Source organism: Macaca nemestrina, chromosome 6 (genome assembly GCF_043159975.1).
Source record: "Macaca nemestrina isolate mMacNem1 chromosome 6, mMacNem.hap1, whole genome shotgun sequence".
In the NCBI taxonomy this organism is placed as follows: Eukaryota; Metazoa; Chordata; class Mammalia; order Primates; family Cercopithecidae; genus Macaca; species Macaca nemestrina.
In genome coordinates, this window is record NC_092130.1 from 35224612 (window position 1) to 35246386 (window position 21775).

At 36.9% G+C, this 21775-nt stretch overlaps 1 long non-coding RNA gene across 4 annotated transcripts in view; it reads right to left on the reverse strand.

The window, feature by feature from the left end:
• Positions 1–21775, reverse strand: part of LOC105466938 (uncharacterized) — a 109801-nt gene that overhangs the window by 52410 nt on the left and 35616 nt on the right. For all 4 annotated transcript variants that reach the window (XR_011624612.1, XR_011624610.1, XR_011624609.1 and 1 more), the window contains exon 6: positions 18874–19107. This is a non-coding gene — a long non-coding RNA (uncharacterized lncRNA). The remainder of the gene's footprint in view (positions 1–18873; positions 19108–21775) is intronic.

Genomic DNA, 21775 nt, shown 5'->3' on the forward strand with positions numbered 1-21775 from the left:
TCTACCATAAAGACATATGCACATGTATGTTTATTGCAGCGATAGCAAAGACTTGGAACCAGCCCAAATGCCCATCAGTGATAGACTGGATAAAGAAAACATGGCACATATACACCATGGAATACTATGCAGCCATTGAAAAGAATGAGTTCATGTCCTTTGCAGGTACATGGATGAAGCTGAAAACCATCATTCTCAGCAAACTAACCCAGGAACAGAAAACCAAACACCACATGTTCTCAGTCATAAGTGGGAGTTGAATAATGAGAACATATGGGCACAGGGAAGGGAATATCACACACTGGTGATATTCGGGGGTGGGGGTGGGCAAGGGGAAGGATAGCATTAGGAGAAATACCTAATGTAGATGACAGGTTGATGGGTGCAGCAATCCACCATGCCACATGTATACCTATGTAACAAACTTGCACGTTCTGCACATGTATCCCAGAACTTGAAGTATAATAAGAAATTTTAAAAAATGAAAAATCATAGAAATACCTGAGACTGGGTAATTGATAAAGAAAAGAGTTTTAATCAGCTCATGGTTCCGCAGGTGGTACAGGAAGCATGGAGATAACTGCTCAGCTTCTGGGGAGGCCTCAGGAAGCTTGAAATCATGGCAGAAGTGAACAAACAGCCAGGCATCTTACATGGTGGAGTAGGAGCAAGAGAGGGTGGAGGTGCTACACATTTTTAAAACGACCAGATCTCCTGATAACTCACTTGCTCACTATCCTCAGAACAGCACCAAGGGGATGGTGCTACAGCATTCATAAGAGCTCCGCCTCCGTGATCCAATCACTTCCCATCAGGCTCTACCTCCAACCTTGGGGATTACAATTCAACATGAGATTTGAGTGGGAACACGGATCTGAATCATATCACTGGTGTCCTTAGGAAAAGAGATGCAAACACACAAAGAAAGTAGCTTATTTGAAGACAGACATGTGGCAGGAGTCAATCCCTATTCTACTGAAAAAATGAAAGAGAATGATGATTAAGTAGCTTGTCAGCATCACACAAACTTCAAGTGTACAGCTAGAATTCAAACTCAGGATTTAATCCTAAATTTTCTCAATTCTGAAGCCTGCACACTTAGCCATTTCACCAAATCTCTTCCTACTATTTGCTAGGAAAATATGTATATATATTTACCCAGAAGAGCTACTAGAAATAAATGAAACAGTTCATTTTGCTTGTGGCACATTTAAGGAAAGTTAAAAAAAATCTAATTCCCATTTTAACATCCCTTCAACTAACATGATTTCGTGTCTATTTTGTTCCAGACACTGTGCTGGAGAGACAAAGGGGCATAAGATACAGTTCCTGTCTCTAAGGCATTAGCTGTTAACTAGGTTAAAAAGAAAAATCCAGGGTGCTCTGAAAGCACCAAGAGGCACATGTAGCATCATTCTGGGCAGTGGTGGACAAGTGGTACTTCCCAGAGATAGAGCTGTCTTGCAAAGTGAAAAAGAACTTAGAAAGGATAAAATGGAAAATTGGTAGGGTTGGGGAGGGCAGGGCAAAGGGCATTTTAGACTGAAGGAGCAGCACATATGAGGCTCAAAGGTAAGAAAGATCACAGCACGTTTATAGCACGTATTTCCTGGTGACCAGAAAAGAGGCTGGGAACAGAGAGAGGTGCCAGGTCCATGAAGAACCCTGGATGTCAAGATCAAGTTTATTTCAAGAGAGAGGAAAAGCATAAAAAGAAACAGGAAAATGCAATATTTTTGTGAGACATCGTCTTCTAATAATTACTTGTCAGTCTTCAGATGCAGTGAGCTAAAAGAATAAGGTTGTGATGAAATATTAAAATACTCTTTTTGAAACCTGAATTTTATTAATATCTGTCAAAGAAAAATTGTACTGAAAGTAAACAGGCAAGGAAGACTTTATGCAAGACTATTGCAGTAGAAGAGAGACTGAACTCAACTCCACTGAAACAAAATGCAGGAGGGGTTTTAAGCACTGGGGTAAGTTAGTGGAAAAACACTGGAAGACATTAGGGTGGAGATTGGTCCATATGATGAGGCCATGTGTGATTGTTCATTGTCACTTATGGAAGTTAAGCTTTTCTTATGACCTAAATGTTTGTGTCCCCCTCAAATTGACATGTTGAAACTCTATCCCCCAATGTGATAATATTAAGAGATGGGGCCTTTGCAAAATTGACAAATGGGATCTAATTAAACTAAAGAGCTTCTGCACAGCAAAAGAAACTACCATCAGAGTGAACAGGCAACCTACAGAATGGGAGAAAATTTTTGCAATCTACTCATCTGACAAAGGGCTAATATCCAGAACCTATAAAGAACTCAAACAAATTTACAAGAAAAAAACAACCCCATCAAAAAGTGGGCAAAGGATATGAACAGACATTTCTCAAAAGAAGACATGCATACAGCCAACAGACACATGAAAAAATGCTCATCATCACTGGCCATCAGAGAAATGCAAATCAAAACCACAATGAGATACCATCTCACACCAGTTAGAATGGCGATCATTCAAAAGTCAGGAAACAACAAGTGCTGGAGAGGATGTGGAGAAATAGGAACACTTTTACACTGTTGGTGGGATTGTAAACTAGTTCAACCATTATGGAAAACAGTATGGCGATTCCTCAAGGATCTAGAACTAGATGTACCATATGACCCAGCCATCCCATTACTGGGTATATATCCAAAGGATTATAAATCATGCTGCTATAAAGACACATGCACACGTATGTTTATTGCCGCACTATTCACAATAGCAAAGACTTGGAATCAACCCAAATGTCCATCAGTGACAGACTGGATTCAGAAAATGTGGCACATATACACCATGGAATACTATGCAGCCATAAAAAAGGATGAGTTTGTGTCCTTTGTAGGGACATGGATGCAGCTGGAAACCATCATTCTTAGCAAACTATCACAAGAACAGAAAACCAAACACCGCATGTTCTCACTCATAGGTGGGAACTGAGCAATGAGATCACTTGGACTCAGGAAGGGGAACATCACACACTGGGGCCTATCATGGGGAGCGGGGAGGGGGGAGGGATTGCATTGGGAGTTATACCTGATGTAAATGACGAGTTGGTGGGTACTGACGAGTTGATGGGTGCAGCACAGCAACATGGCACAAGTATACATATGTAACAAACCTGCACGTTATGCACATGTACCCTAGAACTCAAAGTATAATAAAAAAAAAAAAAAAAAAAGATGGGGCCTTTGGAAAAGATTTAGAAATCATGCAAATAAAGTTTTTGATAATAGCTTTTGTAATTTGTATCACATGAATATTTGACAATTTAGGTGTCTGGTTGCCTGAGATTTTTTAATCTGCAACAAATTACATAGGCTATGAGGTATTATATTTGTCAAATTAGGGTGCTGTTTGTATTTCCATCCTGTGATATTCGGGATACTAAAACATCAAAAGCACAGTGCAAAGTGAGACACAGAGCATGGAGAAAGCAATTGTTCACTGGGGATAATGCGTTCTGTTTATCAGAGTCAGTTTAGGGTTCACTTCAGCCATGCCATAGGCAGAATGTTGTCTAAGGGCATAATGAGAGTAGCTTGAAAAGATGTTCATGCACTCAAGTGTAAAGGCCATGTGAGAAGAGACTTAAAAACAGCTAGAAGGTTCATTGATCCCGGGCTCCACTTCCAACTTATATCTGTATTGTTTTGATACCCAAAGCAGAGACATTTGAATGAGTCACAGTAGCACATCCATTTGAAATCGTGTATTTCAGTTGCATCACAACAAATTTCCATGCATTTTCCCCTAAAATTTGCAAAGCATAAGCAAAAAAAAAAAAAAAGCAATTAGGGATTCAGAAAACAATCCTCATGCTGCCCTCAATGGCATTCTTGTCCCCCTGGGCCACATTTTTCTTTTCAATCTTTGAACTTAAGTTCCTTTGACTCCTGTGCCTTCAGCTCTTCTCAGTTTAATGGACTGACTATTTCACCACGTCTTAAAATATACATCTCTTGAACACACAACTGTCCGCTCTGCTTCAAATATTTTCATTACATTTTATTACAAGCTTGGTTCAAGAGAAGTTTTACACCTAATTTGGAGGACCTGCCCTGTCAGTTTCATTTTCCTCCAGGACTTTTATGGGGCTAATTTGATTCAACCATGAGTTCTTCTTTGTAAGCCCTAAGGTGTCTGTTACTTCTCTTACTTTTTAAAAAATTATTCTTTCCAAAGCATGCTGGCTCTACTCTAGCCTTCCTTTCTTATTCCTACACAGTCTCATTTACCTCAAGTTAGGCAATGGCTAGTTAATCTATTCAATAAACATTGAGCACCTCTTCATGTTGTTAATATGAAGATGAGTAAGAAAACATCCCTGACCTCAAGAAGATCACAGATTAATGGTGAAGACTACCAGCTAAACAGATAAGTTCAATGCACCAATATGAAAGCAATAATGGAGCTATGTTCTACGTGCTCTGGGAGCACTACCATGTAGGAGAGAAACAAGGAGTTTTATAAACTGAGTACCGTTAAACTGCACTAAGAGAAAGAGCACTTTAAAGATTTAAAAATTATCTTTATGAATGTTTTAATATTAATTTTTATTTTATTTATTTATTTATTTATTTTGAGATGGAATTTGGCTCTTGTCGTCCAGACTGGAGTGCAATGGCGCGATCTCAGCTCACTGCAACCATTGCCTACTGGGTTCAGGTGATGCTCCTGCCTCAGCCTCCTGAGTAGCTGAGATTACAGATGCCCCCTACCATGCCCAGCTAATTTTTTGTATTTTTACTAGAGACGGGGTTTCACCATGTTGGCCAGGTTGGTCTCAAAATCCTGACCTCAGGTGATTTGCCCACTTTGGCTTCTCAAAGTGCTGGGATTACAGGTATGAGCCACCGTGCCTGGCCTAATTAATGTTTATTTTAATTGATAAAAGTTTGTATGTTTCTAGTGTACCTCATGATGTTTTGAAATATGTATACATCGTGGAATGGCTACATTGAGCTAATTAACGTAACAATTACCTCACATACTAATAATTTTTTTGTGTGTGGTGAGAATGCTTAAAATCTACTCTGGAAGTGATTTTCAAGACTATAATACATTGTTATTTACTATAGTCACTATGTTACACAATAGATCTGTTAAACTTATTCCTTCCTTTTTTTTTTTTTTTTTTTGAACTGGGCAATTCTCCTGCCTCAGCCTCCCAAAGAGCTGGGATTACAGGCCTGAGCCACTGTACCCGGCCTTATTCCTTGTATTTAACTGAAATATTTTAATGAATGCCCTAATAAATTTTAAATTTATATATAACATCTAACATGAATATATATGTTATGTTATATATATCCATTAAAATAAATTCTAAAAGATTCACTAAGTAAATTTTTAATTCTTTACGGTGCCCCGTTTCTTAGTGTAGTTTAGTAACATCCAATTTATAGAACTCCTGGTTTCTCTCCTACATGATAGTGCTCCCAGAGAACTTTGAACATAGCTCTGTTATTGCTTTCGTATCAATGCATTGTACTTATCTGTTTAGCTAGCAGTCTTCACCATTAACCTGTGATCTTCTCGAGCTCAGGGATGTTTCCTTACCTTCATATATATTTACATGTAAATATATAACATATATATGAATATGAATATATGAATACTTTAAAAATTCACTTAGTGTATCTTTTAAAATTCTTTTAATTGTATGTATAACATATATATGTATAAATTTAAAATTGATTAGTTCATTTGTTAAAAGATTTCAGTTAAATACAAGGAATAAGTTCAACAGATCTATTGTATAACAGTGACTACAGTTAAAACAATGCATTCTATGAATATATGTTATATATGTTTATATATAAATTCAGATATATATGACTATATTATATATATATCTTCAGATTTTGATATATGTTTGCTTAAGCTTGAATATCAATCTTCTCCAAAGTGTATTTCTTTAAATGTTTAGAGCAAAAATGAGTTTCATAATCAAGTAAGTTTCAAATGTAAAGCATATCCTATTGTCTGCATGTAATGCATAGTGCACATTAGCAGAGATTCTTAAAAATCCTCATGTGTTTAACTTTGGTAACTCTGTTTCCTAACTTACTTGACCACTGAAACTTTTTCTTTCTATAACCATTATTAACATCCCAAGATCTTGTGTTCCAAGATATACACTTTTTTTTTTTTAGATGGAGTCTTGCTCTGTCCCCCAGGCTGGAATGCAATGGTGCAATCTCAGCTCACTGCAGCCTGAGCCTTCTGGGCTCAAGCGATTTTCCTGCCTCAGCCTCCCAAGTAACTGGGCTGGACTACAGGCACACATCAGCATGCCAGGCTAATTTTTGTATTTTTTGGTTGAAATGACATTTCATCATGTTGACCAGACTAGTCTCAAACTCCTGACCTCAAGTGATCTTCCTGCCTTGGCATCCCAAAGTGCTGGGGTTACAGGTGTAAGCCACTGCACATGGTCTCCAAGGACTATACTTTGAAGTATGTTCTTTTCTAAAATTACTTGACTTGAAAGTCGGTGGAAATTGTCAGACCAGTTTAGGCAATTAAACACAGTGAGTTGCAATGCCTTAATAAGGCATCTCCCAGTATCAGTTAACAACATAAAAGTTGCCTTTTTTTTTTTTAACCATTATAAAAGTGAAATTTTTGGAAAATACATAAAGGAAGAGGGAACCACCACTTGGCAGTTGTCTTGCCACCCAGAAATAGCTACTATTAATATTTTGTATACTAAATGTTTTGTTGACATTTTGAAACCTAAGTATAATAAAATATATACTAATATGTATAAGCTAATTTTCAGTTTATTTCGCTAATTATAAAAACAACTTCTGTTTATTGTGAGGCTACAGAGAAGTCTAGAAAAAAGAAAAAATCATGTGGAAGTTCTTCATCTACCTTTGTCATAATTAACACATCTTTTAAAAAATCTCTCATTGAGATACAGTAAAAATATGCATTCAAAATATGATTTAGGAAGAGACAAGAGCATAATCACCACCATAAACTGATTTGATATATGCTAAAGGGAACTAACTAGTGGAAGAACATGGTGAAAATCATCAGTGCCTTATGTTTCGCTATGGAGCGAGGGGCATCAGAGACATCTCATAGTTAAAAGGTTTCTGACAGCGAACACACTCCTTAGGGGATGGTCTAAGACTCTGTATCTGGACATTCGGACTGAAAATCTTAAAGTTTTCTCTGTCTATATGATCTGGAAACACTCCATTTAAGAGCCAGTTCCTGCTTGGATTTTTGTCTTCTCTCCTATGCTTGGTAATCTGTACTCATCTGCATGTGGCTATCATTTAGCCTGGCAATTTAATTGTATTGCTTTTCTGAAATTAACACCACTGTACCATGACAATTCCTGGGCAGCACTTCCATTTGCTACTGTAGCTAGATTTCTCTCCCTGGCCACATTTCACTTTCTTACCTGATCTGTTTTGGTTTTTCAATTTGCTCAGTGGGTTAGAAGGCAGAATTTATGGGGCCACTGGCTAGCTGGGCTTTAAAGCTACATCAACTCGAAGCTTTCCAGCGTGATGTCTTCCCTACACCCTAAGTTCCCCAATGTCCTTCTCCATTTCCAAATATCCCTGTTTGTGTAAACAAAAACAAAGTTAACTGAGTTCAATGCTAATGCTTTGTTGTTCTGTGGGGAGTAGAATTAAGCGTGTAACAATTTGGGGAAAGAGAAAGGAAGAAAGAAAGAAAGAAAAACTGCTTGGAAAGAAATGAAGCCAGAAGGACTTAAACTTAGCAGACTGATTTTAATGACCAAGCATTCAGGCCACTTTTATTTGGATTTTAACATTTTGGGGGAGCATAAGAGTGTCATGCAGAGAACATGTCAAATGAGAAGGCAACTAGATAATATGACAGGGTTATTGGGGCAGTCAAAATGAAAGAAGGATGGGGAAGGCTGGCTGATCTCTGGGGGACCAGAAATAAGAGCATTGCTTCTGAATATTGCACTCAGTTGTCCTGCTGAGGGGAAAATGCCACACCCCTTTCCTCTTTTAATTAAGATATCTGAGCTGCTTTTGTTGGGGATCTGATATATACGCAGGGTCTTGTAAGTCCAAAAACTCTACTGGATGTTTTCTTACAGGTTATTTCCACTATTACAACAGTTTTATAAAGTTTGTATTATTCCATTTTCACAGGTGAAAAAAAGACTCTCAAAGAATAATATAAATGGAAATTTTCATCTTTGATAACTAGTACACTGAAACTCAGATGGAGTGTTTAATGACTCTGAACTCCATGTTATTACCATGAGACGAGGTATTTTTGTTTTTGGTTTGGTTTGGGTTTTGTTTTTGGTGGAGGGTAGGAGGTGGAGCAATAGGGGTGTCACAGACTTCTTGAGGACCTTATGAAAGTTTTCAATCTTGAGTATAGAAAAATATATGTGCACAATTTTTTTGTGGGAGGTTTATGGTCTTCATGTTTAAGAAACTGTTCATTTTGCATTTATTCTTTCTGCCAAGAGAAAGTAGGACTTTATGCAAAAGAATATAAACTGTGATATTTTGGGATATATGTGCTCTTTTCCTAACAAAAGTAACTCCTGATTAGGAATGAGTTGGGGAGGGAGTGGTGGGAGCTGTGGATAGCCTCTCGCATTGTCTTTTAGCACCCCTGAAATATTTTCGCCAAGCTTCCCTGGAAATTGGTGCTGTCAGCACCTTTGCCATTTGTCAGAATGGCACTGTATATCATTCTTTTAGTTGTGTTGGTGCCGAAAGACAAACAAAAAAAAAGTTACAAATTAATGTCATGGCAATAAAATACCTGGCTAAGTAAAAATTATCTGTCTGTTAGCATTATTTGCCGTCATGAACATCACATGGATGCAGTTTTTTGGTTATCACCTACTTCAGATGAAATTGGCTTTATACAATCGTTTCTCTCCTTGAAATTTCTACATCTATAATCTTTTTTTTCTACTTAAAAGACCGTAAACTGTGTTTGTTGCCAGTCTTTTCACATCCTATATGAAAAATGAAAAGAAGTTTTATTTCCCGTATGTCATGATTCATGTTCCAGCTCTGTCCTCACGGCGTTGTTAGAGGGAAGACTTGTTATGGTAACTGGGACCAGCAGGTAACAAACACTTAGTTATCTTCTGAAGGGGATATTCATCACCCGAGTGCACAGCAGACATATAGGTGATTTCTGGGAAAGTTGGTTGTGCAACTGCAAACTTTGCTCCACAGGAAGTCAAGAGAACCCCTCCCAACCCAGAACACAAGTTATTCATAAGCTTGGGGATGAAAGGCATGTGATGGGCTTCAGAAATATAAAATGCCTAATGTTGTCTCCATGTCAAGGAGAAACACTTTTATCTTCATGAAAGAGAGAACAGAAAGAGAATATTTTTTTCTAAAAAAACAACTTTTGTATCTTCCATGACACATTTAGTACAAAATTAGTTCTCTTCTTTCTCCCTCCCCCTAACTTCCACCTTTACCTCAAAATATCTGGAATTTTAATATTGTGGAGTTAGATTAGAAAAAAATGAATTAAATGGGAGATAAAATTTTTTAACATTTATATAAGGATATCATATGATATTTATATACTCGTATTAACAAAATGTTTGCTTTTCACTTTTTCTTCTGCCCCTACCATCACGATATTGTTATAGAATTACATTCTTTTAAATAAAAATAATAAGGTTTAATACATATTGATGCTTACTCTGTCCCAGGCACTGTGCTCTAAGTACAATTTAATTTACTGCTTAGAATAATACCAAGAAGTAGGAACTGATCTCTTTTCCCCATTTTACAGGTAAAGAAACTGAGCTCAGAGAGAGAGAATACAAAATGTCAGACTAGTTTAGGTAACCAACCATGGCGAGATGTCACGTATTAGTAGGTAACTTATTTAGTTTATACAAATTACATTGAAAGAGACAGAATCAGAATTTATTCCTAGACTTGTTTGACTCTGGAGCCTCTCTAAACGCTTTATAGTGTGGTGTGGGAACAAGCAGCGTCCACACACCTGGGAGCTTGTTAGCAATGCAGATTCTCGGGCGTCACCTCCAGTGGGCCACTGGCAAATGTTCTGCAATCAGCTTTATTGGGGAATGTGTGTGTGTGTGGAGGAGGTGCTTGGTAGTGTTTGCAGAATTCTACGGTTTAAACACTCTCACCATGGCAGATTACAAGCTACCACCATTGTCACTGACCACAAGTTCAGGAAGCAATGTGAACCACGGATTAGCTTCCTGGAGGAGAGGTACCCTACGCTCCAGGCCCACGGAAGCAGAATCGTTACTTCTACTAATTCTCCAGGCAATTCACATGTTTGAGAAGCACCAGTCTAAGCTACTGCTTTATATAGCCTCACTTGTTGGATTCCTAGGAGGTCTTTGGTCCTGGTCTGGTGTTTTGCTGCCCCTTCATCTCCCACCAAACTGAAGCTTACAGGACAAGACTCTCTGGGAGACAAAGCTGGGAAGGAGCAGCAGATGCAGTCTGACTTCTGATCTCTGGGACTTGTGGTGGGGGGCTCAGTGTAAAGAAAGTTGCATTCAGGGAAATGGCCTGCTGTAACTCAGCAGGGACTTAGTCATACACTCTGAGGGAGGCTCAGGAAAGCTGAAAACCCAACTCTTCATGCCATTATACAAGGCTTTTCCTGACTGAGAATATAATTTGCCCTGCAAGACATTTGAGGATCAGAAAGTTAGGATCTTTTCCTTTCCTCTGCTATTGATAAGCCATCTTATCATATCTGGATGCATTTATCCCATACGTACAATAGAGAGAAAACATGATAATAGGGAGGCTTATATTTTACTGTACATGCCTTTTATCTGGAACCCAACTAAAATCAAGTCTATTTTTCTTGTTTTGCATGTAGAAACAGAGACTTATTTAAAAAGTGTTTTGTAGGATATGAATTGAGAATAAGATGTAGTTTGAACAATCTTCTACATTCCCTCTAACAGTAGACTGAAATATAATAGCTAATAAATGAAAAATATACTAGAGAATAGAGAAAATTTGAAAATTATTTAAACAAAAGCTCTGAGAGATGGGAAAACAAGGCCCCAGGAGGTTGGAGAAATGAGATCATTAGCACACTCTCATAGTGCTGGGGAGCAATGAGGCCACCAACTATTCCAGCTGCTACTTAGACTTCATCGAACCTTACTCAGCTTACTCTTACAATGTCCTCCTGCCTCCCTAACCAGGACTATCTCCTATATTTTTTCCCCTCACCCTTTCTGATAACTTCAAATGCTGCCTATAAGCTAATGAAACTCAAATCAATTTTGTAGCCCAAATCTCATGAGCCATTAGCCTTTTTCATTTGAATGCTTTATTGATGCCTCCAATTCCACTTGTCTTCCTACTTTTTTCCTAAGGAAGATTCTCTTTCTGTGTTTCCATAGCACTCACATCTCCCCATCAGAGTACTTAAAATACTATATTTAATTGTCACTTTGTTTCTCATACATGGCAATTTCAAGCCCACGATAGTGGTGGCTATGTTTGGTTTACTGTCTTATCCCTAGCACCTAGCACAATACTTTGCACATGATAGAATGATCACAAATTGCTTAGTTTAACCCAGATGAGTTATTTTGAGTTCCCCAGAAGGCAGAGACTGAGGCAAAGAATTACTGCAGCTAATTTGATAGGGAGTGTAGTCCCACAGATCAGGAGTAAGGATCAAAGGTAAAGCAGAAAAGGAGAGAAAGCCAATACAAAGATGCAATAACAAGTTGGCCACCCAAGAAGTTGTATAAACTGGGTCTCAGGGGCTGGGTGCGGTGGCTCATGCCTGTAATCCCAGCACTTTGGGAGGCTGATGTGGTCAGATCGCGAGGTCAGGAATATGAGACCAGCCTGACCAACATGGTGAAACCCTATCTCTACTAATAACACAAAAATTAGCTGGGCGTGGTGGCATGAGCCTGTAATCCCAGCTACTCAGGAGGCTGAGGCAGGAGTATTGCTTGAACCTGGGAGGCAGAGGTTGCACCACTGTGCTCCAGCCTGGGTGACACAGTGAGACTCCATCTCAAAAAACAAATAAACAAAAGGTAGGCCTCAGGACCATTCATCAGGGAGAGAAAGGGGAAATCCAAATCCAATGATTATAGATTTGCCCCATGTGGCATTAATACCGCTTCACTTCCAGGTTATACATGGGTGGGTGTCATGGGAAGCCACCTGACATGAGAAGCCTGCCAGGTGGCTTCCCATACGTCAGAGTCAACAGGGAACCCTGGGACAAAAGGCAAGAAGTATATAGAATGGTATGTGAGGTGATGCTTCAAGTAGGGCCCGGAGCTTATCCCTAACCCTTCCTCTCTTTTAGTACCCCATCTCCCATGAATTAGCATAACTTTACCAAAATACCTCTAAAGCATGCCCTTTTATCTCTTTCCCCACTGATTTTTTTTTTTTTTTTTTTTTTTTTTTTTTTTTTTTTTTTTTTTTTAGGATCTTTCTGTCTCAACTTATGTCTATGCCATAATCTCTTCCTTGATCTTTCTGCTTTCAGTCCGGCCCCATCCATCTCTGATTCTAACCCTTCAGTGATGCTCCATTTCTTTCAAGATATAATTTAATCTCATCAAGGTAACTCAAGAATTTTCATGATCTGCTCTACTGCATTTGGCCAGCTGCATCTTTCTAGTCCCTGCATTCTAGCGTCTTAAACTTTGGCCATACTGAATTTGCAATTCCTTGCTGTGTTTTGCTCCCTCATACCCCTGGGGTTGGCAATATGGCTCCCTTTGCTTGGAACACTGGTCTTTTTCAAGATAGTTTCTCTTCATCCATTAAAACTCTGATGTCTGTGCTTTAGACAAGTGGCTTGTAAACTTTAGTGTATTAGAATCTCCTGGAGGAATTGTGAATAGAGATGGTAGGGTCTCACCCCTAGAGTTTCCGATTCAGTAGGTCTAGGATGGGGCTCAGTGCTTTGAATTCTGAACAAGTTCCCAGGTGAAGATAATGCTGCTAGTTCAGGACAATACTTGGATAACCACAGCTCTGGAGATAATAGCTGTGCTTTCCTCTAGCACAGCATTTTACACAGCTTATGTAGTAGTTTTACTGATTTCTCCTCCTCCAATCAGTGTGTATTCATCAGAGGGTAGGGGCATTCATCAGAGGTAGATCTTATTCACCTCTGTGACATGGTACTTGGCACTGTCTGGCACATAGTAGGTGTTGTGTTAATGGAAGGAAGGGGAAACAAAAAAAAAAAAAAAGGAAGAAAGACATTTTGAACAAAGACTGAAAAATACAGAGAACTAGATGTAGAGGTCTTTAGATATTTTCCCAGGCCAATGTTCTATATTTTGACATAAACTATTATTATACTATTATTATTAAACTATTATTACTAAAACTATTATTGCACTACCTTCTACTAAATGTAGTAAAACCTGTGCAATGTAGTGGCTACGAATGTGGCCTTTGGGATCATATAGTCTGCTTTTAACTCCTATTTCCACTATGTGATGTTAGATCTATTACTTATGCCTCTCTAAATTTCAGTTTTTATATGCATGAAATGAAAATAATCAAAATGCTACCTAATGGGGTTGTTCTAATGTTTAACTGAAGTTATAAAGTATTTTTTACAGTCTCTAACATATATATCATAAAGCACTCTATAAATGGTAACTACCATTTTATTATCTGTTCCTTTAAATAGCTTATTTACAAAATGATGTGATTTTAGCAATTTAAGAGACATTACCAGCAAATTAACATAAGTTGCTTATATCTTAGGCATTTTGGTACCACAGAGCATTTTGTTTATTTTGAACTCTAAATGTATTTCTAATTCAAATGATTGTTACCAACATAGAGCAATCAATTCAGGAAGAAAGCAATGTTTTTTGAAAAGTTGTGCATTTTCTATTCAAAATTATTTTTACAAATTCACAACATAGAGGGAAAAAATTAAAAAATACCAATCTGCTAAAATAATATTTCCATTAAAATAACTTTTGACCAGAGAATTTTATTCAAAGATCTAACGATCTGTACAGTTATGAACAAAACATCCCTTCAAAATATTGTTAACATATGCTGTAACAATTTCATGCTTAGGGAATGCCCATCAAATAAAAAGTACAGAAGTAGGATCCTGGTGCTTCCATTAGCAGCCTAAGCCAGAAGGTAAAATACAACTAAGAGAGTATGAACCTGACAAGAAAGAATTTCTAGATGACTGGATTAAGAAGTGATTTATGGACCTTTACATTATGATTATCTCTCAAAGACTAAAAGTGTAGAGGAAATAATTTTTAATCATTTTAATAGTGTTTCTCCTCCTCTTTCATTTCATTCTTTCAGTCATTTCTTCATTTGTTTGTTCAATAAATATTTAAAATCAGTATGTTCTAGCCTCTGCTAATCATTTCACCTGTATTATCTCATTGAATTTTCATGCTTATTTATGAAGTAAATATGATAATTACCTCCGCTTACAGAATAGAGGCTTGTAAATGTCAAGAAACTTGCCAAAATCACATAGTAGCTGGACATCTGAATGTTTCTAACAGTAGATGCTGAAGTGAGAGAGGGGAAAGAGTTTCTAACTAGGATGCTATGCCATGCTATTTCATCATATGACCTTCACTCAGCTGAAAATGCTGGCAGCTGGAAGGCTTTGAAATAACCATCTGAATGTGAATGTATAAACTATTTTAATGTGTGAAAACTATAAAAGTTTACCTTTGACATATAATTGATTAATTACCTATGTATTTTAAATAATGTATTATGAAAAAGAATATATTATATTGTAATATAACTTTTTCTGGTATAAAAAAAGCAAGCAAAATGAGCAAGTGCCCCAAAGACCTATTATGTTATATATATGTAAGTTTTCTGCATGTGCGTGTGTGTGTATATCACATGTACATAAAACATTAAATATATATAACATATATGTAACACGTAAGTATAATATATATACATATATATCATAGCTTTTTGAGAACTTGATGATTTTATCAAAACAACTAGTGAAAAGTAGTTCTGGTTACACATGTGTCATCATGTTGACTAAATAGAATTGCTATATTGAATTTTTAATTTTTTCTGCCTCAGTTTTTCCAAAATGACAGTAAGTGATGGTAGATAATGATGATTTAATATGTACATATACATACATATTAAAGATGATATATGGGATGTAAGTTACTATATGGTTCTTCAAAATTTGATTGCAAAAGTCCTTCTTGCAATGATGTTCAACACTTGCAATTATAAAATCACGATTCCCAAGAATAATTACTGAATACATGTTAAAATTTGTTTCTTGTTTCGTGTTTTCTTTTTCTTTTTTTCCTAAATCTGTCAAGTAACTTTTATGTACACCTCAATATTAACAATGACTAATTCTCAGGCTAATATGTCTTCTTCAAATAGAACTATTATTTTTTTCAAAATGAATTATTTAAGAAAATATTCTGTAATATGAAAGACTTTCTAGGTTGCTAACAAAAGCCAATATTCTCTTTTCTGAATTGTTGTATTTTTTTTTTTTGAGTAGCTGAATAGGAACCTTATTGCCTTATATTTAAGCATGTTCAGTAAGCATGGTGTTCAAAGGTAGAAGTTTTATACAAGAGTTTGAAAAGTGACTCAAAAGGGTAAACCCTATTTTCATTCTTTTTATCTCTCTGTTTCCTATGGTGTCAGTTTGATCCTAAGGCTGGTTCAGCTTCAGTAATAAGATAACTGTCAAAGGTGCTTGAATAAGCTGAGAGAGAGAGGGAGAGAGAGAGCAATACAGAGAGAGACAGCACTGTACTTCCTACCATCTAACAAAAGTATTTTCTTTATTGTTTCTGACATGGCCAACTTAAATTGGAAACCTGTTAATCTAACTAATGTGGATTCAACTTAGATTATATGCTAACCCTTGAGGCAATCCCTGAGGTCATAGAAATGTCAAGTACCAATTGACTTGGGTCAACTAGGCCTCATCTCTGGAGCTTGGGATGGATAAATTTTCTCCAAACTGTATCCTATTATACAGTGAGAAAAGGGCAAAATAGATGCTGGGGTACCCACTATGTATTTCAATGAGGCACTGGGAATTTCCACAGGGATAGTGTTTAAAATTCCAGAGCACTCTCATGCCCACATTCTCATTTGATTCTGAGTTCAACTCTTGTGTTATGTAGTATAAGTAAAATCATTTCCACTTGATGGATGAGAACACTGGGACTTAATGTGGTTAAGTTACTTTGAACCCAGATCTTTTTGTTGTTATTGTTAATTCCAGGTTAAAAGCTTTCTGAGCACATGCTCATTTTAGAGAAATGGCCTGCTATAACTCAGCACAGACTTAGCCACGCCCTCTGAGGGAGGCTCAGGAAAGTTGAAAAACTAGCTCTTCATGCCATTATACCAGGCTTTTCTTGACTTAGAAGTTACCAAGTTACTCATTTTACTCAAGTTACTCATTTTACCAAAAAAATTGGTGAAAAGTAAGTAGTTCAAGTTACACATTTGTCATGTTGACTAAATGGAATTGTTATATTGAATTTTTAATTTTTTTCATCCCCAATTTTTCCCAAATGGCAGTAAGTGATGGTAGACAATGATACTTAGAGGGATAGAGGGAGAGACGTAAGTCAAATCTGCCTTGGTTAGTAGCTTTGTTAGCTTGAAATAGTTTTCCAACAACCTCTGATTTAAAAAGGATCACAGATCGACAATCTACATTTTATTTTTGTCTTAGAAAGTTTTGCCATCAGGCCGGGCACACTGGCTCATGCCTGTAATCCCAGCACTTTGGGAGGCCAAGGCGGAGGGATCACGAAGTTAGGAGATCGAGACCTGAGACCATCCTGGCTAACACAGTGAAACCCTGTCTCTACTAAAAATCCAAAAAAAAAAAAAAAAAAAAAAAAGATTTGCCATCACCTTTCTGCTATGGTAATTGAGAGTCATAGTGATTTTTTGTATTCTCCTGATACAATGATATGGGAGAAAGCTTAGATATCAATTGGCCAGGAGAGTCAGAACCATCCAGAAACTTTACAATACTCCTGGGATCCTGGGAAGGACTCTGTGTAACAATTTGCCAAGAGCCTATGAAAAGAGATTCTTAAATGAAAACTTAAAGAGAAAAATTTCTAGATTGAAGTGAAACCCTCATTGGCAGGCTTGCTCATCCTGCCTCTCCTGATAATGCACCCATGCTTTAATATGGATATCGACGATCATGATAGTAAATGGCTGGACTGAGAGAGAATTGTGAAAATACCACAATAAGGGAATATAATATTTAGTAAAAATTAACTCCTAATACTGGTCTTAATATATTTCGTTATTTGTTTTTATAATGCCATTGGATGCCATGATGTTAAATGTTTCCTGAAAACAATAGACACTGTGGACTACTAGAGGGTATAGGCAGGGAGGTGGATTAAAAGGCTACCTACCAGGTACTATCTATGCTCACTACCAGAGGGTCAGGATCCATACTCCAAACTGTGGCATCATGTAATAGTCCCATGTAACAATTTACACACAGACCCCCACTATCTAAAATAAAAGTGGTGGCTAACACCTATAATCCCAGTACTTTGGAAGGCCGAGGTGGGTGGATCACCTGAGGTCAGGAGTTTGAGATCAGTCTGGTCAACACGGTGAAAACCCATCTGTACTAAAAATACAAAATAAATAAATAAATTAGCTGGGCATGGTGGTGCATGCCTATAATTCTAGCTATTTGGGAGGCTGAGGCAGGAGAATCACCCGAAACCAGGAGGCAGGAGATTACAGTGAATTGAGATTGTGCCAATGTACTCCAGTCTGGGCAACAGAGTGAGACTCCATCTCAAAATAAATAAAATAAAATGTTGCAATTTTTAAAAGTTTCCTAAAATTCTTGTGGCTATGTATTGTTTTATTTTCTGTATATTATCCCAGTGCCCCACAGAAGTGACAACTTTACTTGACATGGATGTTGTAAGGGAGTTCTAGTGTGGCAACAGACAAACCCCAGTAGAACATGCATGTAATATATTCCACAGACAGATGGCCACAGACAGTCCAGTTGTAAAATGGAAAGAAACATTCATTTTTGCAAAAAAGACCACATCCTATAACCACCTGGGCAGAGCCTTTTGCTGAATTCTAGGAATAGAGGAATGGATCAATCCTACTCATTCCTCTTTGACAAATCAAGTATACCAGGAAAACAGATACATGGACAAATAATAAAACATATTACAATATATGTAATGATAAGAGTCTGTACAAGGTCCAGATCCAGTAGAGAAAAATGTCCATTGAACCAAAAAATAGCTGACAAACAACTGAGGAAAGATAAATATCAAATGATAGATGTTGTTAATAGATAATAGAAAAAAAGAATAGAGGCTCTAAATGAATGTTCTCAGAGAATATAGGAGTTGTATAAAACATTTATGAATAAGAAAGCTCCAGACAGGCAATTAATGGGTCAGACATTAGTGTCCTCATGGTGGGATAAATGAGGTTTATTTCAGGAGTAGAGTTGCTCAAGTCTAAAAGCAGTAAAAAAAAAAAAAAAAAAAAAAAAAAGAATGGTTTAAGTTCAAATTATAATATATTTTTGATAAAAGACTGAGTTTCATCAATCTTTTGCAAGACTTGCTGTTTGATATTCATTAGAACTCTTACTTCCTAGAAGCCTGGAGTTCAAGAATTCATGCTTACTTAACAGTCTTTTCCAAGGCCTTCTGCATCACACAGCACCAAACCACACACACACACACACACACACACACACACACACACACACACGCGCACACACACACACACACACACACACACACCCTTCCCTGAGCTGTACCTTCTATTCTTTTCTTGGTGAAGATGCACCTCTTCAGCTACGCAGCCTGTTTGGAATTCCCCACTAATAATTCTTGATTTCAGATTTCAGAGACTGTGTTTTCCTCAGCTGGTAACTTCCATGATTTTTTTGCTGCAGATAGAACTTTTTGTTTTATTTTCTTCCTAGTCTACTCTTTCCCTGTTTCCATGCTGTTACTGTAGAATTTAAATTAGTGATGCATTTGTGTAGTTTCTATGAAAAACACAAATCAAAATACAGTCATAGTATATCTAATTTGCTGTGCACAGTCGGTGTTTGATAAAGGGCTGTAATGAGAATAATTCAAATACTTTTTTATGTGCTCTTATGGTAATTATCATGGAGATTAAGAGAAGCAAAACAAAACAAAGCATTTTTGAAAAAAAAGTAAATAATAGTAATCATTACTAAAAGAGACAAGACATGCATGAGATGGTGCTTATATTTTGAAACAGGTTGTGTACAAATATAGGTCAATATTTTGATCAAAATCTGATATATTAATAAAATCTAATCTATATTGTGTTTTAAGACTACATAAAACACAAAGGCACAGACAGAGACAGTAGAAAAATTGCATACTTATTTACTTTAGAACAGGACATTCTGGTGTTATATTATTCCAAGAAGTGCAGATTTCCTTCAAGAAAGTGAGCTATATAAGAACTGCATAGACCCGTTTCAAGCTGCTCCATCGGCATGTGATCTCATCTAGGGAGGCATCAGAGTGATGCTGAAGCTTCTTCAGCTCCTTTTCACATTCACCTCCAAATATCAAGAAACCATTCCAAATTACCTCACTTTCCAAAATGACTCCCTTATCAACAAAACTCACGATAGCAGCAATTGCCTAAACTCCAAAGAGGAATAGTTAATAGTAGCTGATAAAATTTTCTTTTAATTTCAAAATTTACTTAAAGTGTAGGTAATACACAATTATCGAAAATCTACAAATTGCAGAAATATAAAGAATGAAAGTATAAAATCACTTGTCATCCCCCAATTCTGTTGTTAACATTTTAAGATCTTTTCTTTTGTTTCTTTTAACAATTGATGTTCACATAATATTTATGTACTCATGTAATCTTTATTTTATAATTATTATGGACAGACCGACAGACAGATGGGAGGGAGGGAGAGAGGGAAAGAGAAAGAATAAACTTTGTTTTAGTCACTTTGCTAAATACTAGAGACTTAATGATAGATCAAATATAGTCTACATCATTACAAAATATGACTCTCTAATTGTGATAAATGCCTTTATACAGAATAAGATACTACAAAAATTATTGACTCTAAGACTTTTAAGAGTAGAATGCCACTGCAGTCTATGAATACCATATTAATATTTTGTGTATGCATTTCTTGTTTCCAATTTGTGACTCATACATAGTAATAAAGAATTATCCTTGCTAACACACCTGGTCTAATTATTTTCCTAGGAAAGATTTCTACAGGATTACAGGGCTAAACTTTTTAAAGGTTCTTGGTACCTATTACCAATATCCTTAGGATGGGAGAATTCAGAACTCATGTTCTCAGGAAGCTGTAATTCAACCTCCATCTGTCCATGCTCTGAAGGAGGAAATGAAGGGCAGTTTTTCTCCTGGTTTGTAAGGATACTAGGTATGAAAATTATTTGTTTATCATAATATTATTGTTTATTAGTGAAACCAATTTTCTGCTTGAAGGAATCAGTGGGGAAGGTTGCATAATTGGTAGCCTTCAGTTCTTTCTCTAACTCAATTATATAATAAACAAGAACTAATTAATTTTTTAAGCATTTATTTATTTATGTATTTATTTATTTATTTTTGAGATGGAGTCTTGCTCTGTCATCCAGGCTGGAGCGTAGTGATGAGATCTCAGCTCACTGCTACCTCCACCACCTGGGTTCCAGCAATTCTCCCACCTCATCCTCCCGGGTAGCTGGGATTACAGGCACCTGCCATCATGCCTGGCTAATTTTTATATTTTTAGTAGAGATGGGGTTTCACCATGTTGGCCAGGCTGGTCTCAAACTCCTGACCTCAGGTGATCCACCCACCTCAGCCTCCCAAAGTGCGGGGATTACAGGTGGGAGCCATCATGTCCGGCCGATTTTTTTAAGTTTTAAATTTCTATGGATCCTGGTGTATATATGTATGGGGTACATGAGGTATTTTGATACAGGCATACAATACATAATAATCACATCAGGGTAAATGGGACATCCATCACCTCAAGCATTTATCCTTTCTTTGTGTTACAAACAATCCAATTATACTCTTAGATATTTTAAAATATACAATAAAATATTGTTGACTATAGTCACCAGTTATGTTTTCAAATACTAGGTTTTACTTTATTTTTTGTCTAACTCTATTTTTGTACCCATTATCTATCCCCATATCTCCCTCTCACTCCTCACTACACTATCCAGCCTATAGTAACCATTGTTCTACTCGCTATTTCTATGATTTCAATTGTTTTAATTTTTAGCTCCCACAAATAAGTGACAACATGAAAAATGTGTCTTTCTGTGCCTGACTTATTTCACTTAACGTAATGACCTCCAGTTCTACTCATGTTATAAATGCCAAGAGCTCATTCTTTTTTATGACCGACTAGTACTCTATTGTGCAAATGTACCATTTTTGCTTTATCCATTTGTCTGTTGACAGAGACTTAGATTGCTTTCAAGTGCTGCAGTAAACATGGTTGTGCAAATACCTCTTTGATAGACTGATTTCCTTTTGGGGGAGTATGTGCCTAGTAGTAGGATTGCTGGATCATATGGTAGCTCTATTTTTAGTTTTCTGAGGAACCTCCAAACTATTCTCTATAATGGTTGTACTAATTTACATTCCCACCAACAGTGTGTGAGGGTTTCCTTTTCTCC